The sequence below is a fragment of the Rattus norvegicus genome, chromosome 6, assembly GCF_021556685.1.
Source record: "Rattus norvegicus strain SHRSP/BbbUtx chromosome 6, alternate assembly SHRSP_T2T, whole genome shotgun sequence".
NCBI classification, from domain to species: Eukaryota; Metazoa; Chordata; class Mammalia; order Rodentia; family Muridae; genus Rattus; species Rattus norvegicus.
The window spans coordinates 49856671-49871511 of record NC_141539.1 but is presented as its reverse complement, the minus strand read 5'-3'; positions in this window follow the sequence as shown (position 1 = coordinate 49871511).

Below are 14841 nucleotides of genomic sequence, written 5' to 3'. Positions count from 1 at the left end.
TTTGACACTGTGTGTTGTTTTAAGAGAGAAGCATCTGCTTCAGCAAGTACTTGAGCATATATTACATTCTCTCATCTTTATTGGTATCCTGTTGGGAACACGGGAGCCTGACTTTGCCTGACTACATACAGGAAGGAGAGGAAAAGAAGGAGGAGAAGCTTCATGAGCCAGAATCTCACTGCTGTGCACTGTTCGGCAGCTTCCTTGGAAATCTCATAGCTTCGATTCAGGGACTTCCTGTGTGGGTGGCTTTGTGCCATTGCTGACTATCACCCTTTTAGTGGGAACTTTAGTGTAGAAGAGAAGATTCGTTGTTTTACTAGCAATATACATCGACTCTGTGTCTACTCCAAAGACATGCAACATATTCAAGGGACAGATCAAAAATAAAAGTGGACAGGCACACTGGGAATCTATAACCATCAGTAGCATGGGAAAAGTCTTAATTGATTTTATGACTCAAAAAAATGGATGATATCAAAATTCTTGAAATAGAGGTTTTAAAATAGAAAAGAATAATTTACTGTAGCTACTGTCTTCTACTAATAAATTAGAATTTGGAGGTGTAGAAATTGAACACTGTCAAAAATACAATTATTTGCATGAAAAATCCTTATACATCAACATTTACAACTTAACTTTTTCTTTAGCAAAAAGCCAGTTTGGGGTAAGTATTTGAAGCACTGTGAGTGTGTACATTTCCAGGATTTTATTAGTTTCCTTTGGTTGTGGCAGCTGTCATGCAGCTACCTAAGTATAAACATTTTTTGAAGACTATAATTAATTTGTCTCATGTAAAACTCATAGTTTACAAAGTCCTATTGCTAAAGTTGTAGATCATGACCATAGATTCATATCATATTTAAAGTGTGTGATTATGGTTACACTAGCAACAAATACACCTGACCACCAGTGAGCAAGCGCTCTACTAGAGGTTGTGTCTGTATGTGAATCAACCCACATCAGATTCCTGCTCCTTTACCCACCTCCTCTTACACAGATATGAGCACAATCAAGGTGTCAATATTAGGAATAATGAACCTTGACTAGGCCAAAGAGGGACATCTAATTGATATGTCTATTGGTAACCTTTCTGTTACTGTGAGAGAATACCCTAATAAAAAACAATTTAGTGGAAATGTGTTTATTTCGGCTTACAGATCCAGAAAGCTAGGATGCATCCTAGCAGGGAAGTCATACCAACAGACAGAAAAACATGGTAGAAAGGACAGTAAGTGTGGTGATGCTACAGAAGAATCTGAGAGAGAACAGGAAGTGAGGCTAAACTGTAGGATCTCAAAGCCTTTTCCTAGAGACATACTTCCCCCAGCAATGTTCTCTCTCTCTCTCTCTCTCTCTCTCTCTCTCTCTCTCTCTCTCTCTCTCTCTCTCCCTCCCCAATTTGACACAAGCTAAGGTCATTTCAGAAGAGGAAATCTTCATTGTGAAAATACATTTATAAGATTAATCTGTGAGTAAGCCTGTGGGACATTTTCTTGATTGAAGATTGATGTAGAAGGGTCCAGTCCATTATGGGTCGTGTTCTCCCAGTGGCAGGTGGTCCTTGCTTATCCTGTAAGAAAGCAGTTTGAGCAAGCCAAGAGGAATAAGCCAGTAAGCAGAACTCCTCCATAGTCTCTACTTAAGTTCCTCCTTCAAGGTTTTTGTCTTCAGCTTCTGCCTTGACTTCCCCTCAAGATGAATTTTAACTGTAAGTGGAAACAAACTCTTTCTTCCTCAAGTTGCATTTGGTCATGGTATTTACAACAGTGATAGAAAAATGAGCAAGATGACCTCCTAAAAGTTCCAAGTAGATCCATTGATTCAGGATCAAGTATTCAAATACACGAGCCTATGAAGTACATTTCTCATTCAAACCAACATTGTGTATCAGAAGCAAGAGAGCAACAGTCACTTCACTATAGTTTCCTCTTAATGTCCTTCTCCAGACTATATGTGATCAATGAATTTGAACGTAATTGGCATGAGGCACTGTTAACCAACTCCAGTAAAACATATGGCTGAATGTCCTTCCAACACAATGAAATGTGAATTATTTTATTAATGAGACTGACATAAACATTTATATAAAATACTGCTCTCAATGTACAGCTCTTCTCTTTCACACGTTTATGATACACTCTCTGATTGTCATGTACCAAATGATACATTTCAAAAACTGGAAAAGTCTAGGTTAACAATTGACAACAATACCATAAAATGAAAAGACAACAATTTTCAATATTGACAAGCCTTTGGCAATCTAGGAGAAGCAAGTGAACCACAATACAAAAGAAACTAAAAATTTTATGATCAGAACAGTAGAAAAATGTGCCTTATCTGAAAAATCACAGAAGCAAACACACACACACACACACACACACACACACACAATTGAATTAATTCTGGAGAAATGTCTCAGGGGTGAAGAAAGCAATGTTGTTTTTCAGAGAATTCCAGTTCAATTTCTATCACTCCATCAAGCATCAATTGACCTCCTATAACACCAGCTCCAGGTGGACATTGCACCAACATGCATAAACCTATGCACAAACTTATGAATACACACACACACACACACACATTACATAATAAAATTTTCTGAGAAGTGAAACATTGTCTTAAGCTAATGATATATAAACAAATGGGGTATGTTTCCTTTTTCATATTAAATCATCATGTCCATTAGATTAGAGTCATGCAATTTAGCAAGATATACAGAGTGACTACTTCCTGGTGGTATGCCACACATAAGTATTGATGCAAATGAGTATATTTACATGAGTTGAAAATCAGGAAATAAGTCAGTAATGGTTAAAAAACAGAGTCCTCGGAGGATTTGAGCTAGATCTGTGACTGGAATACATTGTCCCACTAAAGTATGCAGTGGGATTTAATCATGCTGTGAAAGTAAGGGATTAGAATTTTAGCCTGATTGTCATGTCTAGAGGAGGGACTTTTAGAAGGAGATTTGGAGTAGATAAGATTATCCATCCATTCACTCGAGCACCCAGGAATCTTGTCCTTATAGGACGAGTATGTAAAGGAAGTCCAGGGGATGCTTGCTCATAGACACATGGCTCAGTGCATGCCATAGGATGCTCTGCTCTGTCTTAGTCACTGTCAGTAATAAAACTGCACTAAATCTTCCCTTTCCTTTGTGATTTACTTGGTTTGTGGTGTCTTGCTGTTGCGTCAGAGAATGGAGTAACATGGCCATAAATAAACTCAATTACAGATTGTCAACATTCAAGTTCTTAGAGACATGATATGGTTGTCAGGAAGGGATTCTCCTTTAAAAAACTGGGACAAAATTCAATTGGATTTATGACTTATGAAGTAAAGTCAAACTCTGTTGACAGTCCTTTTGATGTAAAAGATCTTGAGTAATTTGGGGAGACAGCTATTTCAGTCACTTGCTTACCAAGAAAAAAGTATGTTGCCTTGTTTTAGGAAGGTTATTTTTGTTTAAATACGTTAAGAGATAAGATAAGAACATATTAAGCCATTTCAGAGAACTTTAGTTCAGTTATTGTCACCCATGCTGGATGAATCACAACTGCTGTATCTTCAGCTCCAGGGGCTTTGGTGCCTTCTTCTGCCTTCTGTGGACATTGAACTCACATGTGGGCATACACACACACACACACACACACACACACACACATATATATACACACACACACATGATTTAAATATTTTAAAATGGAATATAAAAAAAAAGAAATAAAAGACAACAAATGGTGGTAAGGATGCATGAAAACAGATTTACACCAGTCTAATAACAATGCAAATCAATGTGGAGAAAAAAAACTAAATCTTATTCCTGGTTGTGTACTAGAAAGGTTCTAAGCAAACATATCACAGAAATACCTGCACTTTATTTATTGCCCAAACGTGCATAATTGCCAAGCTATGGAAAGGTATCTGTCAACCTGGACTTAGAAATTGTCATATGGTCATAATATATAATATGTATTATATATTTATATTGTACAATACTACATTATATATAATAATATGCACATTATATAAAATATGCATAAATATAATGTATATTATACACATAATATGTTATATATGGTCATAAGAAGAATAAGAATCAAATTATGTCATTTTCAGGAAAATGTATGTAATCAAATTAAGTTTACAAATCAAACTTAAGTTGATGAATCAAATGAGTTTATCAAATTAAGCAAAGTAATCAAATACTAAAAGACAGTCTTCATGGTTTCTATTATTTGTAGATCCTCAGTTTTACATAGACACACAAAATCATACAAATATATAATCTTTGAAAACAGAATGGAGACTGGAAGGAGTGAGTGAGAGCAGTAGGGCAAGGAAAGGAGGATGGAGAAGGGTGGCAGAGAGGCCAATATACTCTGTGTGGCTGAATGACAACCACTCTATGAAACTCATCACTATGAAAATGAGCGCACCCCAAAACCAGGCATCAAAGAAGGAAAATCAAAGCCACCTAAACTCCAATTTACTTTTTTTATGACCCAAAAGGATTTAATAAATATTTATAGAACATTTCATCCTAAAACAAAAGAATATACCTTCTTCTCAGTACCTCATGGTACCTTCTCTAAAATTGACCATATAATCAGTCACAAAACATGCTTCAACAGATACAAGAAGATGGAAATAATCAAATCACAGTAGACTAAGACTGGTCTTTTTTTTTTCATGTTGTTCACAGTTCTTTTTTTTTTCTTTTATTAACTTGAGTATTTCTTTTTTTTTTCTTTTCTTTTTTTCTTTATTAACTTGAGTATTTCTTATTTACATTTCGATAGTCATTCCCTTTCCCGGTTTCTGGGCCAACATCTCCCTAACCTCTCCCCCTCCCCTTCTAGATGGGTGTTCCCCTCCCCATCCTCCCCCCATTACCACCCTCCCCCCAACAATCATGTTCACTAAGTGTTCAGTCTTGGCAGGACCCAGGGCTTCCCCTTCCACTGGTGCTCTTACTAGGCTATTCATTGCTCCCTATGGGGTCGGAGCCCAGGGTCAGTGTGTAGTTTTAAGCTTCCAAACACGGGAACCTCTCGTGTCCTCTGGAAGCTCAGTACTCTAATGCATGCCCACCCCTACTGCACCTGGACAACAGTTTCTAACCAATTAAAACCAAATCTACTATAAAGAGCCTGTTAAGGCTAATACCAATTGTCACTTTGACAGGATCTAGGAACATCTGTGAGACATGTCACTGAGCATGCCTGGGAAGGATTATCTATATTGGATTAATGAAGGTGAGATGATATACCCCAATCCAATGGGATATATATGACAGCATCCCATCAGGGTCCAGACTGAATAAAAAGAAGAAAGTGATTCTTAGGATGAATGTATCTTATTATTTCTTTACCAAGCTGGATCACAGATCTCTTGAGATATCAAATGTTCTAATATTGGTGGAATCCTGACCAGAGCACAGGACTGGGGATCCTTAAAAAAGTAATTCATTATTGCCTTTAAGGGATCCTTTTTGAACTGTGTTCGATAAAACCCACCAAATCCCTAGGGCTATGGCGTACTCTTGGAGCACAGACAAGACCACATGGCTGGAAGGACTTCCTGGAAGAGGATTTTCTTGGAAGTATTAAGAGAGTGTGGGAAGAGCATTCCACGAAGCATGAATAACAAGAATGAAGAGTAAAGGGGTTGGGGATTTAGCTCAGTGGTAGAGTGCTTGCCTAGCAAGCGCAAGGCCCTGGGTTCGGTCCTCAGCTCCAGAAAAAAAAAAAAGAATGAAGAGTCAAGAATGAATTTACCTGGCCGGAGAAAGAAATCTGTGTGTATATGAGAAAGCATGTGCAGGTCTACCTGTGAGTGCATCTGAGTAAGAAGCTTACTTAGATAGGGATTGATCTGTATCTACACAGGTGTGGCTGTGTGTAGATAGAAACTGCATGTATCACTGGGTACAAAATGTGAAGCAGCATCTACATGGAAATCAGGAGGAACCAACATGACCCAGCAATCAAGTATCTCTATCCTTTTGCTTAGCCCCCATGGCTATCAGACCTCTATGCTTTTAGAAGACAACATAGTGATTTTACTGGCTACTCTTCTTGTAGTGACAAAATATCATATGAAAGCATTATTTATTTATTTATTTATTTATATTACAAATGTTTCTCCCTCCTGCTCCCTCCTCCCAGAGTTCTTCACCCCGTGCCCCCTTCTCTTTGCCTCCCCACTCTATCCTCATTCACCCACATACCCACCCCCACCTCATCTTTACCTTGTTCTTCCTTCCCTGGGGCATCAAATCTCTATAGGATTAAGCATATCCTCTCCCAACCAAGGCCAGTCTTCTGCTACTTATGTGCCAGGGGCCACGGGCCCATGTATGCATATGAAAGGAACTTAATGGTTTGCTTTGGCTCACAGTTTGCTGATACAGTCTACTCTGGCAAAGAAGGAAGGAGAGTGAGGCGGCTGATCATACTGTGTCCACAGTCAAAGAGCAGAGAAAGATGCATGCTGGTGCTTGGCACACTTTCTCCTTTTAATTCAGTCTGGAGTCCCAGGCCATGGAATGGTGTCATCCATACTGAGAGTGGGTCTTTCAGTTTCAATTAACCCAGTCTAGACATTTCTATAAAGACAATCCAAGAGTAGTGTGTTTTAGGTTACTTTAAATCCTGTCCAGTTGACAGTCAAGATTAGTTACCATGGCATTTTGGACATTAAAGTCTTTGTTAGCTCAACAAAGACATTCAGACCACAAGTCTATTGACATTTGCTAATGTTCTCTTTTACATGACCATGTGAGTACTTTTTCTGTGTAAGTACAAAAGAAAAGATATTATCCTAGGGCATCAATTTCTAAATAGACTTGCTAAAATATCCAGAAGGCATATATGCTGTTGAAGTCCTTCAGGTAAATAGTAGCATCTACCTGAAAATTCCTCATGTACTAGGGAAGCGTGAAAGAATATCTTAAAGACACACCTTTGTATCTTCACAATGGTGAATCATTTGAGAGAAAGAACAATGGGAGAAAGGGGTCCTTCGGAACAATAGATTTTAAATTTAAAATTTCTTGGAGAATTTAATACATATGTTTAATGTATTTTGATTATATTAATCCCCTACTTCATCTCTTCTTCAGGTCACATGCTCAAAAGAAAATAGATTCTCCCCAACCCAGAAGCTATCTACTGTCAATAGCTTCTCAGTTTGGGGTGGGGCCTGATGAGCCCTTCTTTGCTCCATGATGGAATGTTGATGGTTTTGATCTCCTGCAGGTTTTGTAGACTTAGATTTTTCAAAGACCTACTTTTAATAATGATTCATAAACACTTTAACCTCTCTTCTAGCCCATCAACCACCAGAGGTAGAGGAAACGAAAGGTTATTAGGGTATGAGGGAAGTGGACCTATTTAAAATTGTTCTTTGGAGAAAATCCCATTTGCACTATCAGGAAATCAGCAGTTTAGTTCATAGGTCAGCAGGGCCAGCTTATTTCATTTGCAAACACTTCATGAATATACCAGAAGTCCAGGTCATAGAATCCTTGGGATAGCAGCATCAGTGTGTGGCATGACCTAGCAGCAACAGCCTTGAGTCAGCAGGAGGGATTAGGACTAGCAGGGAGGCCAGGAGAGGTTATTGTCTTTGCCTCTCTCAACAAAGAAGAGATCAACTAAGACTTGAGACTAAGAAGCATTGCAAAACTAGCTCCACAAGCAAGTCCTTCTCACAGTCTGCCCTACTTATATTCCCTCCACACATCATGTGTTCTCCATGGGTCTTGCCTCATCGTGTGTCCTGCCTCAGCATGTGAGTTGGTCTTAGCAAAACTCCAGCTATCACTCTGTCAATCAGCCTGAGACCATGGAAGGAGCAAAGAAGTTGCCAGCATACTACCACAAGTTTTTTGGTGTGTTTCTCTCTCTCTGTTTCTAACAAAGGGAGCTCACCTTCAAAGTAGGATAAACCAATACATGCGTGTCATTAGCTAAGAGTCCTCCATCATGCATCATTTCATATGTCTGCTATAACAAAATATCCTTTCACTTCTGTCCACTTCAGGAAAATACCCCTTCACGTGTTTGCTCCAGCAAAACCCCATCTGGCGTTTTTCAAAGACTTTCCAAAGAACCTTTAAGTTTCCACTTCAAGGTTTATTCAGACAATCATGGCTGCTGCAAGTTTATGAGTACAGTGGCCCTATCATGTCCAGAAGACACTTTTTCAGTCCAACCTACCTAAACTCCAGACTCCAAAAATCTTTTGTCGTCTCTCTTGCCACTTACAATGTTCATTTTAGAGGCAAGCACTCTATTATCCCCTAGTCTATCTACTTTAACCAGTTGTGACTTTCATTAACTGCTATCCACTGCAAAAAGAACCTTCTTTAATGACAGCGAGAACTGCCCTACAAATAATACAAATAATAATTATCTAGAATGTACTTTAACACTATGTCCATTTACAAAATAACAGTATTATGTTCTTCCCCAGTGCCTCTGTCATCCTCAGCTATGAGATCGTGGCTATGTTATGGTACCAGGCATGAGTTGTGTTCTGCAGAAGGATCCTTAAATCCAATCAGGAAGTTGTTGGTCACCCCAATATCATTGACCCCATTACAGCACCAGTGGGTATATCTTCCCAAGCCAACTGCTATTGCAATTCACAGGGATTGAAATTAAGATGAAGTTACCTTTCTCCCCCAATTTCCTGACTAAAACCCTTAAGCACTATAAAAGCTATTCCACAGGGAAGAATCTCTCAAAGTTAATAGTCATTGACAGTATTTGTGTCATTTTGTGAGACAACAGGCAAGCAGCCTTGGCCTTTCGAAATCTTTCTTTCTAATATCTCTCAGGCATTACATGTGACTGTATTTACATATACATACATTCACCCACGTTAGGGAGGGAAGTTCACCAAGATTATATAAGCTGATCTTGTAATTTTTTAATTAGAATAAATAACCAGTCCATGGTCATCCTAAGACCTTCTATGGTCAACACTTGTTTCTCTAACTTTCTATAGCTTTTTCCTTCTTTCCACACCATCCCTATCTTTCTATCTTTCTTTTGTTTTCCTGAAATGTACTTTAATCTAAGGGCCATATAGTTGCCACACGTTTTTTCATAGTTGGTTCATAGGGTGACTTTGCGAACAACTCATTCTGTTTCTATATTCCTGTGAGCATCTATCTGTATTTGTTCCCTGAGAAATCCTACCAAGGGTCAAACACATGGCCAATTAGCTCCAGTCAACGCTTTGAGAGAAGCTCCAGATGCTCTGTGAGGGGATGTGTAAGGGAAGGTATTCTCCAAGGAGCAAGGTCAAAGTTACTGAGCAAAGTAAGTGTAGCTAGACACCAAGTCCTACCTATGAATCTGACATTTCTTTCTTCAGCAGTGTTCTCGTGTGTGTGTGTGTGTGTGTTGTAGTGTGTATGTATATATGTATGTATGTATGTATGTATGTATGTATGTATGTATGTATGTGTGTATGCAAGCATGTGGGTGCACATACACAATTATGCAGATGGAAGCCAGAGGTAAACCTCATAATTTGCTCCTCAGGAGCCATTTTTTTCAGACAAGGTCCCTCACTGGGACTTGAGTCTCACCCAGTAGTCTCACCTGTCTGACCAGCAAGCCACAGAAATGCACCTGTGTCAATTTCCTATTGCTGAGATTACAACTGAGTGTCCCATGTCCAGCATTGGTTTATGGTTTCTGGGTGATCAGGCTTGGCTCGTCATGCTTTTACAGCAAGCAGTGTACCACTGTACAATCTCCTCACCCATCACTGTTCCCAGCCAAAACCAGACAATACCCATTATTATTTGGCTTCTTTTAAAGTGACTGGACTTGTCCTATTCTATGTCAAAGGGCCCTGCCCTAGGCTCCCTCAGGTTCTGATTTGAGGAGAGACTGTCCATTTGTGTCTCATTTGGAAGGAGGCCATGGGATTAGTCTCAGAGAGCTGCCCTCAGGCACACTCAAATGCAAGCTTTACAGAGGATCTAAAAGCTGCTCTTTGAACTACAGAGCAGAGGCCTCCGGAAGCCTGAGGGTTGGCGGCCTACAAGTCCAGGAGAGAGTTTAAAGCTCGAAGCCTTATACCCAATTAAATCCAATCAGTTTGGCCAACGTCCTGAAAATGTTTTTTACAGGAAGGAATAAAATATACTTTGCCAAAAGTCTCTTCTTGTGACCAGCGTGAACTTAATTACACTTTCTGGTACTGCCAAAAGCCCTGGACCAGAAAATTCACTTAATTAGAAACAAAAACAAACCACAGTGTCCCACAAAATGAGTTAAGATGCTAGAGAGAGAGAGAGCATGGAAAACGAAATTTGTAAAGAATGTCCACAGGCCAGCCTAGCTCCAGGTCCAATACAAGGCTCTTGAATAAAGGTATAAGTTGGGGAGCCATAGAGCAGGGCACACGATAGACACCGTAAATGTACACAGGTGCTATCTCCCAGTGTACATGTGCACTCAGGTACATTCGTGCACATACAACTAGCATGCCATCAGACACACAGCAAAGGTAAATATACAAAATCAAAACAAACCCTCCTCAGGTTGGTCAGCAAACTAGGGAAGAATAAAGGACAATGGGGCTTTGCATAGCTGTCTAGTGGTGTTCTATGTTTCTGGGTCCCTGACTGTGTTTATGTATGCAGACTGGTTGTATTCATGTTGAACATGTCGGAACACCATGATCAGATTTATCATGTGTGAGGATGTCTATAAACTGTCCTTATAACTCTGCATGCCCTTAAGGGAAGGAAGCACAGGGCACATACTCCAGAGAAATGTGGAGATGTATTTGTTAGCACTGATAATACTGTTCTTGCAGACTACCTCCATGTTGGTATCTGGAGTGGTTTACAGAGTTTAAAACGCATCTTTCTTTCTTCTGGAGCAACAGGTGATGCGCAGCCAGCCTAGGCTGACCACACCCAGCCGGCTTACAAACTTCCTTATGTCCTTTTAACGAGTTGTTTGGCTTCTTGTTGTGCTGTAGCCACTCGTACCTCTGTGCTAGCCAGCTGTGAGTATTTCTGGTACAAGGAGATCTTCCTTACCAAGAGAACCCAGGGATATTAGCTGCATGCTCTTCTCAGTCCCATGTGTAGCCCATCTCAGCAGTAGGCCTCTCTTCCTAGAGTCAGTGGTACTTGCTGCCTATCTGTCAGCTTTGTAAAGCAGGTTTGTTATGGATGGTGACCGTTCTGAGTCTGTGACTACGTAATCAGCCTTTCTGGCACCACAAGGTCTGTGTTTTGCTTCTGGATCCTTCACCACCAGGGCTGTATTTGATGGTTAGTGAGTGAATGTGGAGATGGAACTGGGCGTGTGGTTTGGTGTAATGTCCTGTAGTAGAGCCCCATCATTGTGTTGGTGGTGAGGAATTTGTAGAGGAGGATGGCAATTGCAGGAGGAATGAGGAGACTGTAAAGGAAAGGGAATGGAAGACAGGAGAAGAGAAAGAAACAACAAAAGACAGACAGGGCAGAAACTGGGAGAGCTTTTCAGAGAAAAAAGAAAAAGAAAAAAGAAAGGAAAAGGACACCTGGTTAATTTGATTAATTTAATTTCCTGCCCTTGCCTCTCTTGCCCCTGCAAAAATAGAGAAGACACAGAGGAGGAATCCAACAGTAAATATCAGAAAAAAGGCTGAGCCCAAATGCTGGAGCAAATGCCTTCAGTCCCAGCCTCTGGAGCAGGCACAACATGAGAGCTCAGAGCAAGTGACAGCCATGGCTGCCTTTGAAAAGGAAAGATTTCATAGATTTGCTAGTTGATGATCTTATAACTTCTGCTCTGTAAGGAATTTCTTTCTTCTTTTTTTAAAAAGAGATTTATTTGTTTATTTTATGTATATAATTACACTGTTGCTGTCTTCAGACATACCAAAGGAGGGCATCGGATCCCATCACAGATGGTTGTGAGCCACCATGTGGTTACTAGGAATTGAACTCAGGACCTTTGGAAGAGCAGTCAGTGCTCTTAATCGCTGAGCCATCTCTGTACCCCTTACTTATAGAGAATTTCTGCTGCTTAGTTCCTTCATGAGAGGTTCCTCTTAAGAACTGCCCATTATTATAGGGCACATGTGCTTGCCTCACATGCCAGATGACCTAGGTTCTTCATTGTGGGCAATAGCAGACTCCCTGGTGATTTATAGCATATTTGCATTCTATGTATTTGCATATACATATGTATATATGTATATATATAGTGTGTGTGTGTTTGTTGATTGTGTGTCTGTGTATTTGTGTGTGTGAGTATATATTTCTTTAAATTTTATTCTAATTAGATTGTATGTGAGTATATATATATATATATATATATACATACATACATATGCATACAAAACATTGGAGACAAAATCCATTTTAAAATATCCTGAAAGGTTAGGAATTATTAGGCTAAATTTTCCCTTGAAAAAACCTTTTGAAAGTATTTTTTTTAATTAGGATAAATGAGATTTTGATAGAAGAGAGGGAAAATCTGAGTGCTTGTGTAGAGAGCACACCTTTACTGGAACCCACAGACCATTCTGCACTGACTCTGCACACCTCACACAAGCCTTTTTCCAGTCCCAAGCTGTAGCTATGTTATGGCTCCCATAGGGACTTGGTGTCGATCCTGTGTATCTTTGTCAACTTGACACAGCTCATAATCACCTGAGGAGGGAGTTTCAGTTGAAGGCACAGATGAGATTGGGTAGGGGGAATGTTTGTGGGAGGTGATATTGGCTTTGCATTGATGCAGAAGGGACCAGCTCACTGTGCTTGCCCTGTTCCCTGGACAGAAAGGTCTGAGCTAGCCAAGAAAGCGTGCTAAGCATGAACCTGTGAGCTAGCCAGCAAGCAGCATTCTGCCGTGGTGGTTTCTGCTTCAAGTTCCTGCTTGAGTTCATGCCCTGACTTCCCTCAAAGATGGACTTTTTATGAGCTGAACTAGGCCTTTTTGTCCTCTAAGTTGCTTTTGTTTAGAGTGTTTTATTAGCCCAGCAGAATTAAAGTAGAGCACCAGGGAATGTACTGAAAGCTAACTTTTTATCTGGAATTTGAGGAAACATTTAAACCCCAGCTACCCCTTCTCCTTAAAATTCTGTTGTTTCAACTCACCCTCTGTCTCACTCCTCCCCATTTCTCCTCTCCCATGTGACCCTCTCTTCTCTATGTTACCCTCTCTACTCTGCTTGAAGCCAGCGCCAGTCTGCTACGCATGCTCAGTCTACTACTTTCTCTCTCTGCTCTAGTCCTTCAGATGCCCCAGTGTATTAATCTCTGAAATCTGAAAACAAAAACAAAGCAAAACAAATAATAAACCAAAATAACAACAACAAAACCTTCCCCTTAACCATACCATGGAGAGGTCACGTTGTCAGTTTATACAGTGACCACCCCTAATGTTACCACCTTTTGTTCCATATATACGGAATCCTTGCTTCAAAACCTGGGCTTTTTGACGCCAATTCCGTTCTGTCATGGGAGTCCTTGCAGAAATCCCCCAAGCTTATCACTTAACTCTCTTCTAATCTGTATCACATTTGGTAGAGTTAAAGAGCCAGGTATAAATTGAAAGCAGGGTGTGTAAATTAGATTCAAGTCTCCATCCTGTCACCTGTTAGCGGAACACTCTAGAAACTTTCTCATTTCATATCCTAAGTGAAGGGCTCCAGTACTTGGTTAAGTCATTGGTACCTGCCAGCAAGTCTGCTCTGACTCTTAGAACAGTAACCCTACTGCATTGCAAGTCCCAGTTCAAGTGTATCTGAATTGCCAACAAATTATCCCCAATCTGTGTTTGAGAGCAGAGTGGACTTCCCAGGTATCTCCCTGAGCCAACAAGCAGAACTCTGTAAGAGTCTGGTCATGCGCACACCAGGTTCTCAGCAGCCAGAGACAGTGATGCATGCATGCATGCCTTGGCTTCAACTCCCTGACCTGCGCCATCCGGAGATCAAAAGTCAGTCTCATAACAGGAAGTGCTTCTAAAATTACAGCTGTCTCCGTGAACCTGGGCTTTCCTGTTATCTGTTCTTCTTGATGGGGTATAATTGAGGCAGCTCTGGTTACCGATGGTCAGGAGGAAGGTGACCTGCTAGAGAATCAATCAAAGAATAAGGTTTCTTTGTGCCTGCGAGCTCCACAGATGGGGGTGGGGTTAGGCTCCCAGGTTTCTAGCTGCAGGTCACGGTCTGCCCCTGCTTCCCGGGCAGATGTGAGAATCTCACAATGGCTGTACAGAGAGCAAGTGACTTCCAGGTCATCTTGTGTTCCTCCCTGAACTCTGTAAGCTTTCTCAGCAGAAAATTCTGATGAGTGTTTGGGGTTTTCTTTTGGTTCATAGGCCAAGCGCTGGCCATGTGAGAGACCGTAATCTAAGAAGGGGAGCAGTAAGAGAGGATGCTTGGTCCTCAGGGTGTAGGTTCTCCAACCTACAGCCTTAAAGTTCTCAGAAATGATTTTGTGCCTACGTTTCATTTGCAGTGGACTCCTAGGAAGCCAAATATAAGTGATTCTAAAACATACTTTTACTTGTTCTTTGGGTATATTATACATGTGAAGAATGTGTTTTGATCTTACTGACCTGGCATACTTCACTCTAGCTCCTTTGAGACTCCTTTACACTTCAGGTATGTAGTGCATCCGAGAAGAGTCCTATCTTCAAATCCTATGGATACTTTATATCACCTATGTCTAAAATATGCATATATTTTATATTATGTATTTTACATAAATAATAAATTACATATACCCTATAGTCTATGTCTAATGTGTAATAAATATATAAAGATCACTAATACAATGTTAAAAGGAGGGTGAAACCT